The following is a 23,820-nucleotide window of genomic DNA, read 5'->3' as shown; positions in this document are numbered from 1 at the left end:
TGCACTTTTGTGGCCAGGTCCTTCGCTTCATACTTTGGCCGCTTTGCTGGTGTCGCCATCGCAGCAGCACTCAGCATCAAGATGCGCAGGCACAGCACTCTATACACACATGCAGCACAGTAAACATGTAGGCAAAGCGTGACAGTAGATGCAAAAAGCACGTGGTGACGACACACGCTGAGGAGAAGCTCGACGACTCCAATGCGCGAAGGTAGGGCTAGGAAAGAACGAACTTCCGGCTGACCTCGCTCCCCTTGCGTCATTCTGCTGATAGCGATGACAGTGCGGATGGCGTACGCTGCCTTTTTTTTTTTTTCAGCTTCACACTAGCGCCGATATTGGCAGTGTTTTTTTTTTTTTTTTACCCCTTCCGCAGCGAAATGCGAAATGGCAGGCTACAGGGCTATGGAGCTACGTCGAATTAACCGACGCATGGCAAAATTTGGTCGAATTAACGAGAGTTTTGCCCCATAGACTCCTATGTATAATTGGAGGGACCTCGCGTGCATCGCGAGGTCCCTCCGAATCGCGAATTAACCGATTTGCCGAATAAACGGGGGTCGAATTAACGAGCTTTCACAGGGAAAGATAACACAGAAGCTGACTGCCTTAGCCAGGGAAAGTCCATTGCTCTCCGACAGACAGATTCGTTACTGATCATGGGTGGTAAGCGTGTTTTAGTCTCAGTACGTCAATGTGTTTCCTCAGTACCACGTGCGCACTGTATTGCACCATGCTTGTATCTGTGCTACGACTTCAGTGTAGTTCTAGCGGCAGTTCCGGGAAAGCATGCACAACTTTCGTCGCATGTGAAATTACGGCAGCAGATAGACAAGGAACAGCGTAAACCTGTAATAAGTTTGCCAAGAGACGCAAGCTCAGGAATGGACTCTACAGGCGTTCAAAAGAGTTCACCAACCAGTCCAGACGGCATTCAGCACGTCGCCAAACATCATAACCGCCACACCACCTGCATTTCGATGCAGAAATCTATCCCAAGGTAAAAACAGCACTACCACAGGGAAACCAGCGTTTCTCCAGGCCCCCCTGAGCATAAACTTTGAAAGAATCATACCCTTCCATGTCATGATCGAAGGTAGGCAGGGCCATTTTAATGCAACAGAGACCTTGTGTGAAGATCAACTGTGTGTCTGTTTACTGTGTTGCAATGTGACAGCAAGTGGACAGGAGCATTTTGGGTGAGCTTATTGGACTTCAGTTTGGCAGGACTAGTAATACAGTCAAACCCGGATATATCGAACCCGGATATATCGAATTTCGGCTATATCGAATTTTGGCTATATCGAAGTCGCGGAACATCCCCTTGAAAATCCCATGTAAAAGTATAGGAAAGCTGCGTCGTATATCGAACTCCAATTCACTGGTCGTTCGATATATCGAACTCCGCCCCACGCACTGGAAGGCGCGCCGCGCCGTCCACAAAGAGGATCGCATCATCCACGGCCGTTTGCCGCATGACGCTTTTCAAGCCGCCGCGCGCGGAATGAGAGAGAACCGGTTCGGCGACGGCCGGTCTAGAGCAGCGCCGCGCCCTTTCCCCAAAGCCGCGCGCGTCTGCGGTGACCCGCGCGGCAGCACGTGACGTCTGCAAGCCATGAGCGGGAAGAACGAGAGGGAGCCGTTTTGACGACGGGCGGCCGGTACGGAGCATACGCAGCCAATGCAGCCGTGGCGTTGCGGCGAGGAGAAACGACGGGATAGAGCGAAGCGCAAGGGTGTACCCATGTACCCATTCTTTCCTTCCTCTTTTTCGGTCTCCGTTCGCTGCAGCGCAGCACGCGCTACGCATGCGCCGGCAAGCCAGCTCGGCGCGTGACAGACAGAAAGTCAGACTACCGCCTGATCGTTATCGTGTCGGATGCTATCTGCAGCGCGCGTTTCTCTTTCTTTTGTTTCGCGGCGGAGAGTGTGCGGCGTCGCGTAAGCTATGTCGGCTACGAACGTTAGAAAGCGGAAGAATTTGGATTTCGCAACCAAGTTGGCGGCCATACAGAGCGTCGAAGAGGGCAAGAAGAAGTCATCGGTGGCAGATGCATATGGCATTTCAAAGAGCACTCTAAGCACGCTGCTAAAAAACAAAGAAGAAATTAAGCTAAAGGCAGGTGAGCAAAGTCGTTCCGGAGTGTGCCGTGTGCGCCCTCCGGCTTTTGAGAAAGTTGAGCAGGCCCTTTATGCATCGTTTCTGGAGGTCCGGGCTAAAAACATCCCCGTAGATGGGCCCATGTTAATGGAAAAGGCGAAATGGTTCGCTACTGTTCTCGGCGAGGAAAACTTTTGCGGCGGAACTGGGTGGCTGCACAGGTTTAAAAACCGCCACAGCATCGTGGGAAAAACTATTTCAGGCGAGAGTGAAAGCGTCAGCAGCCAAGGAATGCAACAGTGGCTTTCCGAAGAGTGGCCAAAGATCGCCGAGGAGTTTTCTCCCGCAGAAATCTTTAATGCGGATGAGACTGGCCTTTTTTGGCAGATGTTGCCAAGCAAGACGCTCGACCTCCGAGGGAGCACATGTCACGGAGGGAAGATGAGCAAAGTGCGCCTCACTGTTTTGCTTGCGGCAAATATGGACGGATCTTGTAAGTTAAAGCCATTCGTGATTGGGAAAAGTGCGTCGCCTCGGTGTTTCAAGAACTGCAAGCAGCTTCCAGTACGCTACGGGTTCAACAGGAAAGTGTGGATGACGCGTCAACTTTTTTCTGAATGGCTTCAGGCATGGGACACGGAGTTGGGCAAGTCAGGCCGCAGAGTTTGCCTTCTCGTCGACAACTGCTCGGCCCATCACACCACGTGCGAGCTGCATAATGTAGAACTGAAATTTCTTCCGCCTAACACGACAGCGAGGTTGCAGCCACTGGATCAGGGCATTATAAAAGCATTTAAGGTCGGCTACAGAAGGAGACTTGTTCAGCGGCTCCTAATTAATCTTAGAATGGGAGTCGATCTGAAGATTGACTTGCTGGGGGCCATTCAAATGATCACTGGCGCCTGGAACGACGTAAAGCAGGACACAGTGGTCAATTGCTATCGCAAGGCAGGTCTTGCAGTGGCCGCAGGTGACTGCCCAGAAGTTTCGGAATTCTCGGACGAAGACGGAAGCTTGCATGCGGCATTCCGCGATCTCTCGCGTTTTCCGGGTGTCGTCCCGCCCGAAATCACAGTTGACGATTTTGTCAACGTCGACAGCGACGTTCAAGCCGTGGCCATCTTGGCTGACGAAGACATTGTGGCGGGAGTAGCGGGCACTCACGAGGACGGCGATTCAAGTGATGATGACCACCACTGTGATCTCGATGAAACGCACCTGTACACAACCGCGGAGCTGGCTTCGGCGTTCAATTTGATTCGGCGCTGTTGCGGTGAGATGGAGGGCACCGGCCTTTCACATCTGGACAATCTGGACAAGATCGAGACCAGCGTTTTCCGCTTTATTGCCCAGAGGAAGAAGCAGTCGAAGATTAGTGATTTTTTTTCTGTGAAATAAAGTGCATCTTCACGTTGTGTGTACAAGTTCAATTCTTGAATGCTCCGAACGGTAAGCTGCCGATATATGCACTTGCATAATGAACCCATTTTTTTTTTTTTAAATTGACATCAGCTCGAGGGGAAGGGTTCATTACGGAGGGTTTTTTTTTTTTTTTTTTTTTTTGCGAGAGTCGTTTATTTGGCCATGAATCAACGAAAGCACCCGGCTCGCTGGAATTGCGATGCCGGCTTTTAACATCGTTCGCTTCAAACGGCAGTTGCTGCTGTCACGCGTTCCAATGATTTTGTGGCAGTGACGCTGTCCACCCCTAGCGTGACGTGATTAAATCGAACTAGCTGTGCAATCAAGCCATCATGGGCACTCTGCCAAGTTCGCTTCCCGCCACTGCAGGAGCTAGTGACAAAAGTATAAAATAAATACGTCGTGACGTCTGCACAGCAGCTTGGTGCGTTGCTAACAAAGGCTGTGCCCTGTGGTGAAGTGAAATGGAGGGACGCTCCGCCAACTTTTTTTTTTTTTTTTTTCACATTCTCGGCGGCGAAAGTAGAGGGTGAGTTCATCATTCAAGTGGGTTGGTTACGCGACAAATACAGTATCATTTTTCACGCTCGCAAGTGGCGTCTTAAGCCGATTTCTGTATATCGAATTTTCGATATATCGAACTATTTCGCGATCCCCTTCGAGTTCGATATATCCGGGTTTGACTGTAGTTTGTGCACCCCTGTTTCCTTTACCATGGTTTCCTCATTTTTGTCCCCGAACGCTTATCAAATAAAAAACAGCCTTCCTCTCATTGTCGATGCCATGACTTGCCCGCAGACATTTGTGATGACCATGCCTTCTCATGAGCTAAACTTGTATTCATTGTAACCCTTATGTACTATGATCCCTTTCTATCATAACCTAACGTAACCAGAGTATGTGCAGAGAAGACATTGGCAAAAGAAACAAGGAAAAATGAAAACTTCACATCTAAGCACATTGTCTCTGTGATGCACATGCAATATATGGTCAAGAAGCATAACCATGATATCAACTCAGCAAAACAATGTTTGCTCACAAAGACACAACAAGCATAACTATATATGTAAACACACTGCTGCTGCACGATAATCCGTGACTAACCGAGTCAAACAGTTCATGTTTAACAGGCCTCCTTTCTGTGGAAATAAGGCTTTGGCAAGCTCAGATGTTTGCCAAAATGAAGGACAATCGTTTCGGGTCTCGCACGGCACCTGTTCGGTGGTCACACGGTCCAAGTAGAGTCTAGCGAGAGTCCAGCAAGAGTCTAGAAAGGCACCCCTTAGTGCCGGCATGGTCCGAGTTTGTTCAGCGGTTGCTCTGATCAGTCGATAGACACGTCCAAATTCTTGCGTGGCTTGGAGCAAACTGCATATCAAAAGCATTTTCAAATTCAATGCGACACTCCGGGCAAGGTTGAGAGAAGACAATAACGAGCATTGACCAACAAACAGCCCAATATATTAACCTTTCATGAAAAGCATATCAGAGATAGGATAAATTCAGGCGTTGAACCAGTGTGCTTAAGGTGGCTCCGATCTCATACTATATATATTCAATGCAATGTTTTTTTTGCACAAGGAGAGGATGGAGCATCCGTAACTGCGTCACTGTGGCATATGGTTTGGCCACATGAAAGTGCTGGCGCCATCTATGAAACCTTCTTGAAAGATGATGTGCCTGGCAAGTCAAAAATGTTTCTCGTTGGAGTTTTTGAAATTTTGTAGGGTTACTCCTCTAATCAGGCACCAAGCGATGACCTTCCAGGGTGACTTTGAATTACCAGCGCAAAAGGAGTGGCGACAAGGTGACCAGAAACTATGCCACCTCTGAAACTGCCGCAGGGGTCACAATTACACAACAGCCAAACATAGCAATAACAGTTATAACAGCAGATTATCGGACATAACAATGATCTATACAGCAGACCCATCGGCTTTGTCATGCTTTCTAAGGTAAAATAAACCACTTGCAAGAATGCTGTCTGTACTGCATTATCAGTTAACTGTTAAATCCGGCAACTAGAAGCCATTCCTAAAATAAATAAACACAGAAAGGTGACAATCACACCAGTCAAACCACACTTAACGATGTGCAAGCGTGGAGCTGGTAGAGCTGACCGACAAATCGAGCCAGCTTTGTTTGGGAGGATACTGATGCAAAGATTCACGATGTACCCATCATTGAAATGATGACAGAGGTGCGCGAGAAGTGGTTGCACACTGACGATAAAGTAGCGAAAATGAAGACCTCACCGACAAGGCGATCACTGCAATAAGATACCCAATATGAATTTGTTCCTGAAAACAGATCAGTAGAGTAAGCCACTTTCCCGTCATTAAATGCCCTGAAGTTTATCTTGCTGCTTTTTTTTTTCCTTGGTGTAACCTAGTAACCAGCATTATCGCTATCGGTTATAACATTTCCGGCACCTCACTATTAGTATTACAAGTGGGTCCCTTTCTTTATAAATGGATATTTCCTGCAAGTCCAGACACTTTCCTCCCCAATTCTTCCATTTTTGGTCAGACTATGTCAGACAGGGAGCCAATAACTATGTAGCATGTCCTCCCGGCGGCCATACTGGGACACGGTTGTGGCTTGCTCGCTCCTTCCTGCGCAAACATTTTTTTTTCCAAATACAGCGACAACTGTAATGGCAGAAGAATAAACAAACATTCATTTACTTCGTGAAGAAGTCAATAATGCTTGTTAGCTTTTTTGTGGAAAGCTGGGCAGTCAGGACCAGTTTTCGGACATGGGACAACCCTTCCAGAGCAAGCGTGTTGCCAGGAGCATCACAACAAGTCTCTAAAACTGCGAGAGCCCCTGCGACTTCTCTACCGGTATGAAGCACCGGGGAGTCATCACACGGGCCGTGCTCATCGAGCGAGCCCTCTTCATCAGACGCTTCATCCGCCACACCGAGGGCATCGCTGGTTATCTAATCATCGCTTAATTGGCCAGCGACAACAACGCAGTCATCGATGGAAGTGTAGTCGGCGAAATTCCCTTCGGTGGGGAGCAAGCTGATGAATGACCCTTCGTCGTCTTCCTAGGCTACTGGCGCCGTAGGCTGCAAACTTGTGTCAGACAGCACAAGACTACAGTGCCTAAAACAATTGGTGACCACTCCTGCTGGCGTGTGTGCCCATACATGAGCCAGAATGTGTATGGCCCTTGGAAGCGTGATGACGCACGCCTGCTTCCGATCCATGAAAAGAAGCATACGCTCCAGAACTTGCTTATGATACTGTTTTTTTACATATTGGATAACGCCTTGATCCATAGGTTGAAGCACAGCGGTAGTGTTAGGAGGCAGAAACACGAGCCAGATCAGCTGCAAGTTGGAGACGTTACATTGTGCAGTGCAGTTATCAATAAAAAACAGCACCTTGCGTTTTCTCGTGCTGAAACGTCGGTCGAGGTCATGCAACCATGCACGAAATATCTCGGACGTCATCCAAGCTTTACGATTTGCTCAGTACTCCATGGGCAGGTGATTAACATTGTAAAAACATGTAGGTTTCTGCTCCTTCCCTACGACCACAAGTTGTAGGTGCTCCATGCCCGTCATATTTGCTCCCAACAACAGGGTCACCAGCTCCTTGCTTCTCTTTCCTCCACTGCACACATCCCCTTTGATTGTAATTGTCTCTCTGGGAGCGGTTTGAAGAACGCAGTTTCATCTGCGATAAAAACGTCGCTCGGGTCGTAGACTGCCATGTGTACTTTAAGCTGGACCTTCTGCCAGTCTTTAACCACGTTTTAGTTCACTTCCCCACTTTCACTAGTCAACCTTCCACTGCACTATCCAACCTTCCAAGCTCTCGTCGCCCGAGAAACTAGAGAAACTGCAGTAGCGAGCGCCACCTTTTGTATGTTAGCAGAATGCAGTTGCAGATAGATAGATAATTGCTGTAGCGAAAACCCACCTTTCTTTTTTTTTTTTTATTATTGTAGAGCAGCGCCGCCTTCCATACGTTTTTGAAATAGCAGTTTCCGCCGTTTCCAGTCCTTGAGGAATGATGGCCATAGCGATGCATGCTCCGAAAATTCACTTCTGCAGCAGCCTCGGGCCATCTCCAGTCCGAATTAACCGGTGCACGCGCAATTTAACGCCGAATTCATGAGAGTTTGCTGCCATAGACCTATGCATGTACATACATTTCTGAATGAAGGGAGTGAGTAGGCCGACTTATCCAAATTTCTGAATTAACGAGGTTTTGCTGCAGCAGTCCAGTGATTGGAGAGCTTTACTAGGAATCCTACACTGCCACTGACTGGATCCTCAACATAACAAGGAGCTTGGATCTGAGACTAGCGCATAGACAGCCTGGTACCTTCAGTTAGTGTCAGTCACGACCCTGCTTCCACTTCGAAGAGTATTCCCAAGCTTCACTGTCACATAAACATTTCCCGTCAAAAATATACCTGCTTAACGAAGAGATGCAAAGAAACGGTGAACAATTCTTCCCGCTGATTAGGAGTACGTAAAAACTGTCTTAAAGCGAAACAAAGGCAAAGCAAGGATCTAAACAAAGACAAAGAAGTCCCTGTCTCCACGACAAGAAAACTTGTTTCGATTTCTTCATTAAATGTGCCTCCAGAAGAGGAAGTGCTAGCCCTTCCTGTAGTCCAGCAACCTGTGCTGGAGTCCATCACAGCCAGAACACGAACTTAATCACTATAACAGCTCCCCACACCCGCATTAGTAGCGAAATGCAATGTGGATTTGAAGCTCTAAATGACAACCTGCAAGGGCTGTACCAATATACAAGGTACTGGCAGGTTTCAATATCCAGATCCAGCGTCCCAAGTCCATCGAATTTCAAACAATGAAACTACAAAAGCAGTTAATTATAGCAGTTAGCCATAGCTATCCAACAGCGGAATGCTTGACAGATCAACAGCGGTGTTGACGTCACTTAAACAAACGCAGAGAGAGCTGAGAGCACAGGGCTCATTCAGTGGTAAAAGCGTCAGTGGGGGACGAGCTGGAACTACCCATCCGAGTACAGAGTTTCCGAGTTGAAAGTTTTTTTTTTCAGCATGCAGTAACTGCTCCAGATACCACATCAGCTTCACGATCAATAAATCACTCAGCCTGGCTGAATTCAAACTCACTGGTTGGCTGGTTGTGTGACGTTGTGGGACCACGTGATTTTAACGTCAAACATGTCGGACTCTTGAAAGACCGGGTCAGACATGCTCATCCAAGGCCATGATGCAGGCACGTTAGTATGTTGTTTAAAGTAGGGCCTCTATCTGCACTGTTGTTACCAAGGTGAGCAGCATACATCCTGTGAGATATGTCAACCGAGGTAGCGCCAATCAAGCAAAACCAGAACTAACCATGCTAGTGTATAAGGATTTGTGATTAGGTCCAAGCTAAACCGCCCTGTAAATTTTATTCTTTTTTTTTTTCTCGTCTTTCTACTCTGAGAGCTGCGAGACTCAAGGCAGGGCCACGGGCAGCTAAGAGATAAAATAGATAATAGATAGATAATAACAGACAATAGGCAGAAAAAAGCACCTTGTTATGTGTTGTGTTCTGATTGACAGAGCCACGGTGCACAGTGAGAACGGCCACACACGGTGCATGCAGCAGTCTAGGCCTCTAGGCCTCAACGGAGACTGAAGGATCTCAGTAAGAACCCCAACAAACGCGACCAACCTTCCTTCTCTGTAGTGCGTCTCAGCAAGTGAGAAATATAACATTCTGAAATTTCTGTACTCTTCTCTAAAGACCTAACGTCCCCAGAGTTTGAAGGAGGGTAGACTGTATCAATAGCCTCATGCCCTCAGGTTCACCTTTATTTGCCGCTCCACAAGCAGCATGAAGGTGCCCCGCCATCCCGGTACATCCATGTGGCCACAGTTCATCCAGGCCAGCACTCAGGCCACGGCCAGCCCAGGGTGAAGACCACGGCCAGGTCAGCCCAGGGTGAAGGACATTGTAAAATGCCACTCTGCGGTAGATGACAAAGCCAGAGCTGTCAGGTTACACAAGGTCAAATTACTATAGAACCCCTTCATATTAAAGTCACTGGAATGACAAAACTCTTGACTATATTGGGGTCTTTACTATATTGGTTGTCGGCGATGACATGGTGCTGAAGATGCTGTCTGGTAGTTAAATACTTACTTACTCAAAATGTCTAGTTGCTAAATTAAAAAAAAAAATACTAAAATACCTTTCATTTCTCTCTTATCCTCTATTCGTTCTATTTTTTCACTTACGACTTTTTGTTTACATCTTGTGAAAGTACCTCTTAAGCACGAGGGCAATGTGGCTATGAATACAACAAAGTTCGATTTCATGTAAAAACAAAAAACAAGAAACATTCAGTGTTATGTTCAAAAAAAAAAAAAATATTGCATCGCGATCCTAGGTAGCACAGATGCAGCGATGTCATTTCGTGGGAATTTGTCGTCCCGGCGAGACGCACTTCATTATAACAAATTTTTACCAAAAGCATCTTTACTATAAAGGTTTAAAAACTCTCACTTTACTATGTCAGCGTTTACTAGGGTACTGGTAGAGGTAATCAGGGAAACACGTACTTCGAGGAAAACCCTGGCACTTTTTTCCACTTTCCCACATTTTGTTGAAATTTTTGCAACATTCTCGGCAAGTTTCTGGTCATTCCTGCCAAATTTCACAGACTGGCTGTGTTTTGTTTCAGCAAATATGAATTTTAAAGTTTCCGATTTCACGGCCTCGATACGGGAAGATTTCCACAGAAAACACTGCACGTGTGACGTCTCTGGATATCCACCGATATCTGCTCTGCATTTGCTGAAGGACAATAGACCTTTTCACGATCCCGGGAGAAACCGGTTTGACTGGGCTGTGAACAGGCGTAGGGGGAGAATCCGCAGCTTTTTCCTGTGCTATGAGCACAGCCCAGTCCCCAGTATGGCAGCGCCCTTTGGCCAGTTTTGAAAAGGTCTATACTCAGAACTTGCTTTTGGCCACCTGAGGTAAGTAATGATTGACCAAAGCTGTCACCTACATTTGTAAGATTAAGTAATAAAACACACACGCGATAGGTTTTGCGACAGCATCCCTGATGTCATTGGTTAGTCTGTTGCAAAGTCATCATTTTGTCGAAGCCCTATTTCGGTTCGTTCTCCTAGTTCTCGCCATCTTCAGTCACTTCATCTCAGTACTATTTTCATGATCTAATTTTTGCACTCAAGAAAAGGGACTCTAAGGCATGCAATCTGATTATGAACTCAAAATATCCAGGAAACCCCCACAGTTGCTCTTTAATATGGACACTTTCATTCCGAATCAAGAACTCAAGATAAACTGAGTCGCTCATAATAACGAATCAGGATAAAAAGCAAGAAAAATATCAAAGAAGAAACATTTAACGTTTAGGGCCTGCTTCTACCCGCATTGCAAGGCAGTGAAGTGAGAATCAGAAAAAAACTTGTAAGCTCCAAGTGCATTATTATGGTTAACATTTCCTTTAAAACAAAGCAACGCATCTTGAAGTGTCTAGTGGTTCACGAGACACGCAATGACGTCTCGTGACAGGTTGACATCTCCTACTGTGACTAAGTATATTCACATGCCATGAAGTGCTAGTATACAAACTAGGGTGTTTTGTCTTTCAAAACTATCTCCATGCCTTCAGCAATATTCAATGTGACCTCACTAATGTGTTTAGTTAAACCCAAGAGTGACACAAAAAAAATAAACAAAGCCGCTGATTATTACTTTGCATCAGGCTATCACGACCCATATATGTGGACCTGTGGCTATGCAGCCAAAGTTAGACAGGACAAAAACTGAACGACCTTGCCAGTCACTCCTTGCTATTGTAAGATGCCTGTCGAGGGGGAGAAAAGGGCGGTCAAGCCGTGGGCTCTTGAGAAAATAACAATAGTTGAGGATGCATGGAGACAAAGGAATGTCTCCTTCCCCTGCCTGCTCCCAGTCTCTTTGTTCCTCATTCTATTTTTGGGAGGCACCCGCATGGTCTTAGCCATGCAAGGGAGGTCATCAACTTCAGCAAAAATGTGTTACAGCGTACAGGAAACAATGAGAAGTCATGTTCTACAATGTTGTAGTGATGTGCTCATGCAGGCCGCTTCGATTGGTCTCGCAGCATATCGCGATTGGGCGAGAGAAATGGGAAAGTGAAAGGCCGAGAAAATTGATTTGAGGGCAAATTTCGGCTTGCTTGTATTTCAAAAACTCAGTCCTTAATAACTTCCATTTTAGAGCACTGATTAGGGTAATACTTTTTGATTCGGTATTTGTGTGATGTAAAGAATTCAACTAAAGTGCAGCGGACAAGCGTTGTAGGGCTCTTTTAATGATCCAGGTGAGCTAGGCTGTGGTTTGTCCACCCCTGGGTATTATTAGCTAGCCACTCTGTCTAATATTCACTGCCTTAATTGTTTATTGTGAAAAAACCATTTCAAAGCCCTTTAGCCCTCCACAAAGCAACAGACGCATCACAGCATCCTTCCTATTTTATACTAACTTAGCATGTTGCAGCGGTGGCGTAGCGGTAGAACATCCGCCTCGCATGCAAGAGGACCGGGGCTCAAATCCCGGTGCCGCGCAATTCTCCACCGGACGAAAAAAAAAAAAATCCGCGTGTCGATGGAATTGCATAAAGAAGGTTTGGGGTGCGACCTGATGCCGGTGAACACCTCCGGTAACGCACTCCCTCACCAGAACAGGAGTTGGCCACCCTGGTGCAGTAATTGGCCACAACCTCCTATGATAAGCTCCATAAAACCCCGGCCCTCAGTCACCAGCAGCTGCGGAGCAACTGACCACGGCGGCGGTCAGACCTGCGACGCAGCAGGGGAAGCTAAGAAAGCCTGGCTCCGCTGGACAGGCCGCCATTGGAAACTGACCCTGGCAACGTTTAATGCTAGAACCCTAGCTATGAAGCTAGTTTAGCCAAGCTGTTAGAGGAACTAGAGGGCATGAAATGGGATGTCATAGGGCTTAGTGAGGTTAGGAGGCCGAGTGAGGCATATACTGTACTGAAGGATGGGCATGTACTGTGTTATCGAGGTTTACCAGAGAGGCGACAACTAGGAGTAGGTTTCCTTGTCAATAAGTATATAGCGGGTAATATAGATGAATTCTATAGTATTAATGAGAGGGTTGCAGGCATCGTAATTAGGCTTAATAAGCGGTATAAACAGAAGGTTGTACAGGCCTATGCACCTACATGTAGTTATGATGACCAGGCAGTTGAAAGCTTCTATGAAGATGTAGAATCGGCAATGCGAAAACTAAAGACGCAGTATACTGTACTAATGGGCGACTTCAATGCCAAGGTAGGGAAAAAACAGGCAGGAGACAAGGCAGTAGGTGACTATGGCACTGGTTCTAGGAATAGCAGGGGGGAGTTACTAGTTGAGTTTGCAGAGCGCAATAACTTACGAATCATGAATACCTTCTTCAGCAAACGGAAGAACCGGAAATGGACATGGAAAAGTCCTAACGGAGAGACTAAAAATGAAATCGACTTCATAATGTGTTCAACCCCCGCCATTGTGCAGGATGTAGAGGTAATCGGGAAAGTGCGATGCAGTGACCACAGGATGGTGAGGTCCTGAATTTGCCTAAATCTGAAGAAGGAACGCAACAGATTAGTAAGAAAGAAACCCATCAACGAATTAGCGGTGAGGGGGAGGGCAGAAGAGTTCAGGATCTCGCTACAGAATAGGTATTCAGCTCTAACTGAGGATGGCGACATTACCCTAGAGGCAAGGAACAATAATTTCAGAGATATCATTACTGAGTGCGCGGTAGAAGTAGGCGGTAGGAGAGTTAGAGAGGATACCGGTAAGCTGTCTAAGGAGACGAAAGATTTGATTAAGAAACGCCAGAGCATGAAAGCTTCCAATCCAACAGACCAGATCGAATTGGCCGAGATATCAAAGCTAATCAATAAGTGCAAGGTGGCCGATATAAGGAAGTATAACATGGAGAAAATTGAGCATGCTGTAAAGAACGGGGGAAGCCTTAAAGCGGTAAAGAAGAAATTGGGCATAGGCAAAAACCAGATGTATGCGATAAGGGACAAGGCGGGCAACGTCATCACTAATATGGACAAGATAGTCAAAGTAGCTGAGGAGCTCTATACAGATCTCTACAGTAGCCAAAGTAGTCAGGACCGTAATGAGATTGGCGGTAGGGAAAAACAGTCAGACGTTCCACCAGTGATGAAGGACGAGGTCAAGAAAGCATTAGAAACTATGAAAAGGGGGAAATCAGCTGGAGAGGATCAGATAACTACAGATTTGCTAAAGGACGGGGGGGATATCATGCTAGAGAAACTGGCCACCCTGCATACGCAGTGCCTGGTGTCATCGACGGTACCGGAACCATGGAAGAATGCAAACATTATCCTCATTCACAAGAAAGGGGACTCTAAGGACCTTAAAAGTTACAGACCAATCAGCTTACTGTCTGTTACGTATAAGGTATTTACTAAGGTAATCGCTAATAGAATCAGGACAACCTTAGACTGCAATCAAGCAAAGGATCAAGCAGGGTTTCGGAAACGGTACTCAACCATCGATCATAACCATACCATCAATCAGGTGATAGAAAAATGCTCAGAATATAACCAGCCCTTATACATAGCATTCATTGATTACGAAAAAGCATTTGACTCAGTTGAAACCTCGGCGGTGATGCAGGCATTGCGAAATCAGGGGGTAGACGAGCCGTACGTGAAAGTGCTGGAAGATATATATAGAGGCTGCGCAGCAACCATAGTTCTGCATAAAGAAAGTAACAAAATTCCCATAAAGAAAGGTGTTAGGCAAGGAGACACAATCTCCCCAGTACTATTCACAGCTTGTTTAGAGGAGGTATCCAGAGACTTGGAATGGGAGCAGTTAGGGATAAGGGTAGATGGAGAATACCTCAGTAATCTGCGATTTGCTGACGACATTGCCTTGCTAAGCAACTCGGGGGATGAACTGCAAATAATGATTGATGACCTAGACAGAAAAAGTAGAAAGGTAGGCTTGAAAATCAATATGCAGAAGACTAAGATAATGTTCAACAGCCTCGGGAAGGAACAGCAGTTTACATTAGGTAGCGAAATACTGGAAGTAGTAGGCGAATATGTCTAATTAGGACAGGTAGTAACCGCAGATCCAGACCATGAAAAGGAAATAACAAGAAGAATAAGATTGGGATGGAGCGCATTTGGCAAGCACTCGCAGATTATGACTAGCAGCTTACCGGTATCGCTCAAGAGGAAAGTATACAACAGTTGCATCTTGCCTGTACTCACCTATGGGGCTGAAACGTGGAGGCTAACCAAGAGAGTTCTACTTAAGTTGAGGACAACCCAAAGGGCTATGGAGCGAAACATGGTAGGGGTAACATTAAGAGATAGAAAGCGTGCAGAGTGGGTCAGAGAAATAACTCAAGTTACCAACATTCTAGTAGAAATTAAGAAGAAGAAATGGACATGGGCAGGACATGTAGTGCGAAGTGAGGATAACCGATGGTCGCTAAGGGTAACAAACTGGATTCCAAGGGAAGGAAAGCGTAGCAGGGAGCGGCAGAAAGTTAGGTGGGCGGATAAGATTAAGAAGTTCGCAGGGGTCATGTGGATGCAGCTAGCACAGAACCGGGTTAAGTGGAGAAATATGGGAGAGGCCTTCGCCCTGCAGTGGGTATAATCAGGCTGATGATGATGAACGAAAAACAGGCAACAAGAATGCTAGTAATATCAAGCATCCCTACGGTCACTTACCAAGCTACACTGGCAGCATGTCACGGAGTGAAAAGAATGCTAACCGGACTCTTATGCCCTCGGTAGGTCATGAACTACATCAAAAAATGTAGGCTATTATACAAGGGGCTTAAAGAGACACTGAAGCCAACTCCATTTTTTTCTTGTTAGTAAACATAAACTCTGCGGCTTTTTCTGGGCAAGTTGACATCTATCCAACCACTAAAAGACACATATTGCTCAGAAATTTGCATTTGAACATTTTTCTGCGATTCGATTTGAAATCATCACCCTTTGTCCGGGCATTTCAGCGTGTGTCCAACTACAGGAAAGACACATTTATTGCCAAAACGTTTGCATGTTTCAGCATTCTTCTGCAATTCGATTTGAAATTCCCTCAACATCTATGCTGAAAAGGGCTCTACTGCTTGGAAGCGGATAGCACTCGAGCCTAACCTCTCTGACCTGCATTAAAATTTTGCTGCCTCAAAAACCTGCGTCAATGAGCTGTCCTTCATCTTTCCAACTTCGTCACAATGTAGCCAAGACAGCCAAGAGATGACCGTAAGGTGTTTGACTCAGTGGAGGAATATCTAATTGGCTAACCGACTGCGCCTGGTAATGACAAGATGGGTGGGATGCATTTCAATGATCTCCACCCTCCTCTTTTCGAAATGCGATCTGGAAAAGCATAAAACATACCAAAAAGGAATACAGCCGTGTCGGTAGTTTGTGCCAGTGTCGGTGGAATGTGTAGAAGCATCATGTATCACGTGCCAAGTCTGTGGGCCGCAGTTGTCGGCTCCAAGCAGACTCGTCGAGCTTGACTGGCGATTTCAGGTGATTTCGTGCCGAAGAACAGGTAAACCTGCAGGATTAAATAGTAACCAAAAACATGCATTTATACGCCATCACAGTAACTGCAGAGGCAAAGAAGGCACGGCAGTAGGATAAACGGCAATACAAAGTAACCCGGAGGATATAATGCAAGTGGAATGTTGGTAATCCATCAAAAGAAGTATGTTAAAAGAAACTACGGGTCCCTTTCTCCGTATTAAACTAAGAAAATGAAATATAGCAAAAAAGAAACAGATGAGAGGTCATACACGCAAAATGGAACATGCGTCACAGGCATCCCTGTCAAAAATTACAACAGCTAAAGGTCTGAGGAAACTCGTGATTTGGGCATGTTGATGACGGTCTGATGGTGACGACCTTATGGTGACGGTCAAGTGGTGTTTTTAGCACTACATGTATGAATGCTATCAAAATGGGCAATGGTGCCCATATTTAGCATACATGAAGATCAGGTCAAGCTTGTTTTGCTTATTGTTCCTAACATTAAAATGACAACAAAGTTGTACGCTGAGTTAATCTATTCCTAACTCAAGAACGCAGAACAGGACAGGTGAGGGATGCTGAGCATTACCTTCAAATGAAGCGTGAATCAGTGACCAGCTGAGCCTGCACATCTTTTTCATCACAATGACCTAAAGCACACGGTGAAAAAATGCTACCCGATACCTTTTTTTGAAAGCTGTCTGTGCCTGTACCCGCAAAATGCGATTTATACCTGTATGAGGGCAGTCCTCGTGCAAGGCCTGCACCCCCAACTAGGCAACTAGTAAATCAAGCAAACAAAAAAGTCACCGAAAGGAAGGTAATTATGGATTGGTTGCAGTCAAAATATTAAAAGTTAGTTAGAAAGTTGTTAGTAAGCACACCTGTCACGCTGTGGCTTCTCGTTCAGTCCGGCATCCAATAGAGGTGAGCCGCAGCATGGCAGAACATTGAATATGTAGGCGATTTCAGCAGTATGTCCCACGCACCTCGATCGATCCACATTCCAGCGCCCGCATACATCTGCAGAAAATTCTCAGAATCTTACATCAGTGCCCTAATAAAACTTTCCCACTTCAAGACCAAACGTTGAGAAACTTTGCTGAGAAAACAGGAATACGTACAGTCTTCAGAAAAAGTTTAAAGCCCAAGGGGTCTGCTTCTGAGCCTTGCCATGTCGCTCGCAATGCATTCCCAGGTTTCGAAACTTGCTGAAGGCAAGAATATTTTTCATCCTACCCTCCCCAATGGCTAGGACTTCCCCCCCTGTTAAAGAAGCCATAATATATGGCTTAAAAGCAAACCCTCTGGGCTCTAAACTTTTGACATAAAGCTGTACATACAACCTTTTGTTTAGCAGTAAGCAATATCTGAAATCATAACCGAATTCCGTGACCTGTAATAGTAGTACTAGTTTAAAGGTCCGACCACATGACAGTCTTTCTTACAGTATAAGTAAAAGCATTTGTTGGGGGCAAGTGCATGGTTGACTCAGCAAGCATGAGCATACATATGTATGTTCTTTTCAGTTAAGAAACCTGAGACATGCTTTTTAATAGTTATAAATACAGTTCGTAGTGTGTATTCCTTGGGCCATCTGGTACTTCTGGTGTGTGACATTTTGTAACTCTCTTGAGGTCGTGCAAAATAATCCCCTTGCTTTGAGTTTGCAATGCTAGCATTTGTCTAAACATTTCATTTAACTCGTCATTGCAACCCTTTCCTTTAGTAGTAATTACATTTCAAGCAAACACACGTCTCATCCTGCACAGATCATTATTTAATGTTTATATAACCATGCTGTGCAAGCAGTTATTTTGCTTCATTAATTCCTTGAACTCCAAATGAATGAAACCACATTCCGGCCTTTGTCGGTGCAACCTCTGACTATAACAGTTTTAAAGAAACCGTTACTTTTATCTGTTCCTTCAAGTTTCAAGTGATCAAAATAAATTAGTAGATAAATAAATGACAGTATGAGCAAGAAGGAAAAAAAAATGCACTGTTTTCAATAATGGCGACAATACCTTGCAAAAGTCAATGTCTGAAGCTGTTCCCGGAAAAAGCGAAATTTTAGACCTGTTAGTTATAACATGGTTCTTTAAACCTTGCTTGAGACACTCCCGTTACTTCTACCATAGAAAAGCATAGAATGGGCAAAATAAGTATGGGATTAAAAAAAAAATGAAACGCCCATTTTAGTGCCTCTCTGCATTTCCTTCGTAAGGTCTCAGTTTAGCATTTCCTACACTGAAATATCTGATGCAAAAACTGCGAAACCAACTGAGCACTGCTAACGAATGTTCATGACTTGTAATGTTTACAAAAACAGCAACACATTCAAACAACTTAACTACACTTCTCTCCTACACATCCTTGCATTACTGAGCTGTCATGACTCGTGTAGAGCGTGCATCCAAAAAGGAAAATGTTCTCAGAGTTCTCAAAGTGTACCTATTTCTTGATTAGGAGCTGCAAGCTTAAGAAAAAGGTGAAACGATGCATAAAAGGCATAAAAATCCTTCCGGCGATAGGAACTTGTCACGACGCAATTGTAAAATTGCTTTGAACACTATTTCATGCCAACAAAGAAGATGTTGGTCTTCGAGCAGGCCCACAGTACAGCAGGCATTGAATGTACTATAAGCTACACACCACCAAGCTTTAGCAGGAGGCCAAGAGTAGCAGAGAGCAGGTAACAACAAGCAAACTGTCTTAGAATTGTATCTATCATATGTTTGCTTTAATACCAACTTTAGTCTACCACTGCATTAATTACACGCAGTATACATTTTAACTCAATCAACAGCTTGCTCTTCTAACAATTACTGATGACAACATATCCTTCCTATCTTTTGTCCAGCTTGCCTGGGTCAAGATAAAGCTACTTATCTTTCATCTTAATCTTTTTTAATCAAACATTTTTCTTTTTTTCAAAATCGGGAAGAAACAAGAGGCAGCCGTATGGATTCCTCCAAAACCATTCGGAGCCGCAGTCTTGAGCAGTAGGAGGACCTTCTAGCCTAATCAGATGCACAGTACCAGCTCATATCACTATTGGCTCACTGTTCCAGCACCGATCTGTAGTGATGATCTGAGTAGTGTTCACTGCTCACCAAAGCCACACCTATGTTCATTGCTCCAATAGTTTGGCGTACAGCAACCAGAGAACACTGAAGATTCGTGCTAGAGTGCGGCAACAGCCAGAGAGCTGGTAGACTGGTACACAGTGTTGCTGAATTGCAATGCTTCAAGGGTAGCTTTTGGCCAAAGGGCGAAATCAGCATAGGGAGCTTTGGTCTACACAACTTGAAAGTTCAAGGCCTCAGGAAGGCTGTACAGTAAAAGAAACTCGGGGATGCACAAAAAGAGCAAAACACAGGAACTACGGATATGACGCACAGCACTGACCGGCCATTGTGCATTTGAAAACAATGCATTTGAAACATCATTCTTGGACTACTGCCTTTTCCAGATTCCCAGGGGTACAACTGGTGAAAAGGAAATTTTGATGGAGTTTCAGGCAGTTTTAATAACTTTAGTCATCTCATTTTCTTACAACTAACGAATTTTTTCAAGCTGCTGGAGAGATAAAAGGCCTGGAATAGAAACTTTTGAGTCATTGAGAAACATTTTCAGTTATGGCTGGACCAGCCCTGTTTACAAGCCCATAGTAAAGAATGAAAAAGACCTGTGTTCATATAATCGCGGTGTCGTCAAAACAGCGTGCAGAACTATGTTATTCTTTCCCCAGAAGCATTTGCATCGTCAATAACTAGCTCTGGGTATCGTCGGTTTCTCAGTCTCCGTTTTAACAACGTTTTTGACCCCAGTCGTGAACAACTAGCCATGCCACTTCCTTCGAAATCATCTGTCACCAACATAACGAAAGGAAAATAAAAGGGAAGTCTAAAATGCCGATACAGCTGTGCTGTTAAGCTTCTCTTGAAGCTGTTTCGAGGCCCTCCACTTTACTACGTTAATAAAGGCCCCCTCTGGCGTCTTAAAGCGCATGGAGCACTCTGTAGACTTGATAACTGTACGAAGGCTCAGAAGAAATTCAAAGATGCCTGCTTATTAATAAGTGAGGAAAACGGAATGGTTGAGCTGATTATGCGTCATAAAAACACAGGCATTAGCTTCACATCTAGCACCAAAAGCACACGGCAGATTTCAGCATACCTACGAATGATTTCCAGCCGCACAGACTCTCACTTTGTGCAAGCAAGATGAACGCGTGCGCAAAGATCACAAGGAAACAACGTCGCAACTCCTTCTTTCAAAAGTGTCACACCACAGAAAATTTAAAAACAGCAAACCTCGTATTTATAACCATTTCCGAGTGGCTTTATGTACTACCACGCATCTAGGCCACTTTTTTCCACAAATCGGCGCACGTGAGCCCTGCCACTCTTATGCCACGGAGGTTCCATACTCGCCGAAACAGCTGCTGTTGCCGAGCGGTGATGTTCCGCGTAAGCCCTTCGAACGCTGCTGCATCACTGAACGAAAGACAATCCAAATGCGAGCTACAAATCACTGAGCGCTAGGCCTACAGGACCATTAGCACCACTGTACCACTACGACGGCTAGCACTGCACACCGCATTGCACCACAAAGCGCACGGCTTCGCGCGTCATTTTAAACTTGGGAATTTGAAATGTCTATTGCAGCCAGACGTTCAAAGAGAATACGCTAAGTTAAAAGATAAGTAACAATAAAAGATGAAGTTATGTAATGTAAACATATTAAACCATCAAACCATTTGTGCAACGGGTTACAAATTTTTGGTTCTGTTTTGCTTTTTTGGTTTCGGTTTCATTTTGCTTGATGAAAATTGACATTTGTAGCATTTGAAACTATCACAATTAGAAGCGCTACATAAAGACTTCATCACGAATGACCAGCTTGCCAAATCAGCTCCCCTAATTGTTTTCTTGGATTGGCCTTTTAGGTGTTGGCGAACATTTATTCTTGTTCGTTGCTTATTTGCGTCGCGTGCTTGCTTGCTTCATCGCGCTACGCTTTGCCACGCCTTATACTCGCCGGTTGAATAATGAGGATGAGATAAGCTTATATATATGTATATATTAACCTTGCTGCAGATGTGACGCTCTTCCAAGCCCATTAACCCATTCGACATCATCAGTCGTCCTTCAAGAGAATTAACCCACAGAACGCACCATAGTTTAATTTCCCATTGAAACAGTAAGTATATTTTTGTCCGACAATTCGGCTTTCTCCTACGCACTCGCGAACAACATTCCAGGGTGCCGGCAAACAATAAGTCACTGCCTGGTGGGAAACAATTACTTATGCCCATCCTGATCAAGGTTCTAAATTTCAGCTCGATGTTGCGTACGCAACCCTGGAACCATGCATATCGCAGCATCCAGATTGGACACAACGCATACACCCTTTTCATTTCTGCCCTGCCGGGGTGGTGCAGTGGTAAGACGCCCGACTACTGTGCCAGAGTACCCGGGTTCGAACCCGACCTCGGCGGCTGCGTTTCGATGGTGGTGAAACGAAGAGGCGTCCGTGTGCTGTGCGATGTCAGCGTTGTTGTTGTTGTGGCTGTAGGAAGAAGGAAAAGAAAATGCACGGGCCTGCTACTGGCTCTGTAGCTGAGCCACCTCCGCTGCCTGGTTGGTTCATAGGAAGGGAAAGGCGCAGTATCTGTCACACTTGCTCTGTGAACACCTGAACCGCGCCGTAAGGGAAGGGATGAAGGTGGAAGTGAAAGTGGATAGAGAGAAAGGGAGCCGTAGTGGAGGGCTACGGAGTAATTTCGACCACCTGGGAATCTTTAACGTGCGCTGACATCGCACAGCACACGGACGCCTCTTCGTTACGCCTCCATCGAAACGCAGCCGCCGTGGTCGGGTTCGAACCCGGGAACTCCGGCACAGTAGTCGGGCGTCTTAAAGCCACTGCACCACCCCGGCGGGGCACCTCCGCTGCCTCGTGCGGACAGAAGAGAAAATAGAGAAGAAAGAAAAGGAAGAGGGAAAGACGTGCGCCGCAACAACGGCCGTCGTCCACCACCGAAGCGGTGGCGGGTGCAATGACGGCCTGCAACAGATAAAAATTCGGTGGCAGGCTAGCCCCCGCCGCAAGCGGCGGTGACCTACCTGTCCCAGCCCCATCAGGACAGCGCACGTTAAAGATCCCCAGGTGGTCGAAATTGCTTCGTAGCCCTCCGGCTCCTCTTTCTCTATTTGCACTTTCACTCCCACCTTCCTCCCTTCCCTTACGGCGCGGTTGAGGCGTCCACAGAAAACGAGTGAGACAGTTACCGCGCCTTTCCCTTCCTATAAATCAATCAGTTTTCATTTCTAGATTGATTGATTTATAGGAAGGGAAATGCGCAGTAACTGTCGCACTTGTTTTCTGTGGACACCTCAACCGCACCGTAAAGTGGAAAGAGAGAAAGAGGAGCTGTAGTGGAGGGCCATGGAGCTATTTCGACCACCTGGGGATCTTTAACGTGCGCTGACATCGCAAAGCACACGGACATCTCTTCGTTTCGCCTCCATTGAAGCGCAGCCGCCGAGGTCAGGTTCGAACCTGGATACTCTGGCACAGTGGTCGGGCGTCTTACCACTGCACCATCCCGGCGGGGCTAGATGAGCCACCTCCGCTGCCTCGTGTGGACAGAAGTAGAGAAGAAAGAAAAAGAAGAGGAGGAGAAAGACGCGTATCGCAACAGCCGCCGTCCACCACTGAGGTGGCGGGTGCAATGACGGCCTACAACATATAAAAATTCGGAGGCAGGCTAGCCACCGCCGTAAGCCGTGGTGACCTACCAGTCCCAGCCGAGAGGCGAAATGAAGCAGCATCCGTGTGCTGTGCTATGTCAGTGCACGTTAAATATCCCCAGGTGGTCGAAAGTACACCGGAAAGTACTCCCACCTGCCTCCCTTCCCTTACGGCGCGGTTCAGGCGTCCACAGAACAATTGTGACAGATACTGTGCCTTTCCTTTCCTGTGAACAAATTATAAAAATTACGAAAAAACCCCGGATTCAAAAACGTGCTAAACAGGCTATCGCAGCAACACTCAGGTTCGTTCTATTACTAGGTTCAAGTTCACTTAAACCCTCATAATGTTTTTCCTAATCGTAACCCTACACGATGACAAAGCGGGCTGATAGCAGACTGCTGCGATGGACGATTTGGAAAAACCCGGCCTCACTGTCAGGGAAGAAGTTAAAAATTATTGGTGAAATAAAAAAAAGTTTTTTTTTTCCTTTTAAAGGGGATTAAATGCGATCGGCGCCGTGAATGGCGGCCATGACGGCAGATGAGCGCGAGCGGCGAAAAGCGGCCGCCCGTGGCCAAGCTACAGTGGCTAGAATAGCCAAGCTCGGAAAAAGCAGCTGCGTCTTTCTTACCCTCTTCCTTTTCTTCTCTATTTCCTCTTCTGTCTGCTCGAGGCAGCGGAGGTGGCTCAGCTACAGAGCCAGTAGCAGGCCCGTGCATTTTCTTTTCTTTCTTCCTACAGCGTTTGGCACGATTTTTGCCGGGCTCCACCGTATTTGTTTGAAATCCGGCGAATCATATGCTACATCGGGGTCCAGTTACGTTGCAATGTACGAATCCATTTATGAGGACTGTTGCAACTAGAAATCTGTGCCCCCAAGATTTTTGTCTGCCCATTTGCAGACGTGATGTTGTGTTGTCCAAGATGCAGTGTAATCTGCTTTTTGGCGTT

General features: G+C 45.9%; 1 long non-coding RNA gene across 5 annotated transcripts; it reads right to left on the bottom strand.

Annotated features, from left to right (window-relative positions):
* Positions 1-3,995: 3,995 nt before the first annotated feature.
* On the bottom strand, positions 3,996-20,736 carry LOC146181688 (uncharacterized). 5 transcript variants are annotated; one of them, XR_014700269.1, is made up of 5 exons: positions 20,287-20,736; positions 16,989-17,127; positions 15,967-16,132; positions 9,338-9,495; positions 3,996-4,891 (listed from the first exon to the last, which is right to left on the bottom strand). It is a non-coding gene; the product is annotated as an uncharacterized LOC146181688 (long non-coding RNA). The 5 variants fall into 5 exon arrangements; XR_014700270.1 differs by having other exon boundaries at positions 20,424-20,736; XR_014700273.1 differs by having other exon boundaries at positions 20,540-20,736.
* Positions 20,737-23,820: the final 3,084 nt, after the last annotated feature.

The sequence above is a fragment of the Amblyomma maculatum genome, chromosome 8, assembly GCF_055883805.1.
Source record: "Amblyomma maculatum isolate TAMU_Amacu chromosome 8, ASM5588380v1, whole genome shotgun sequence".
Taxonomy (NCBI): domain Eukaryota; kingdom Metazoa; phylum Arthropoda; class Arachnida; order Ixodida; family Ixodidae; genus Amblyomma; species Amblyomma maculatum.
This window is presented reverse-complemented; position numbering and strand designations above follow the sequence as displayed.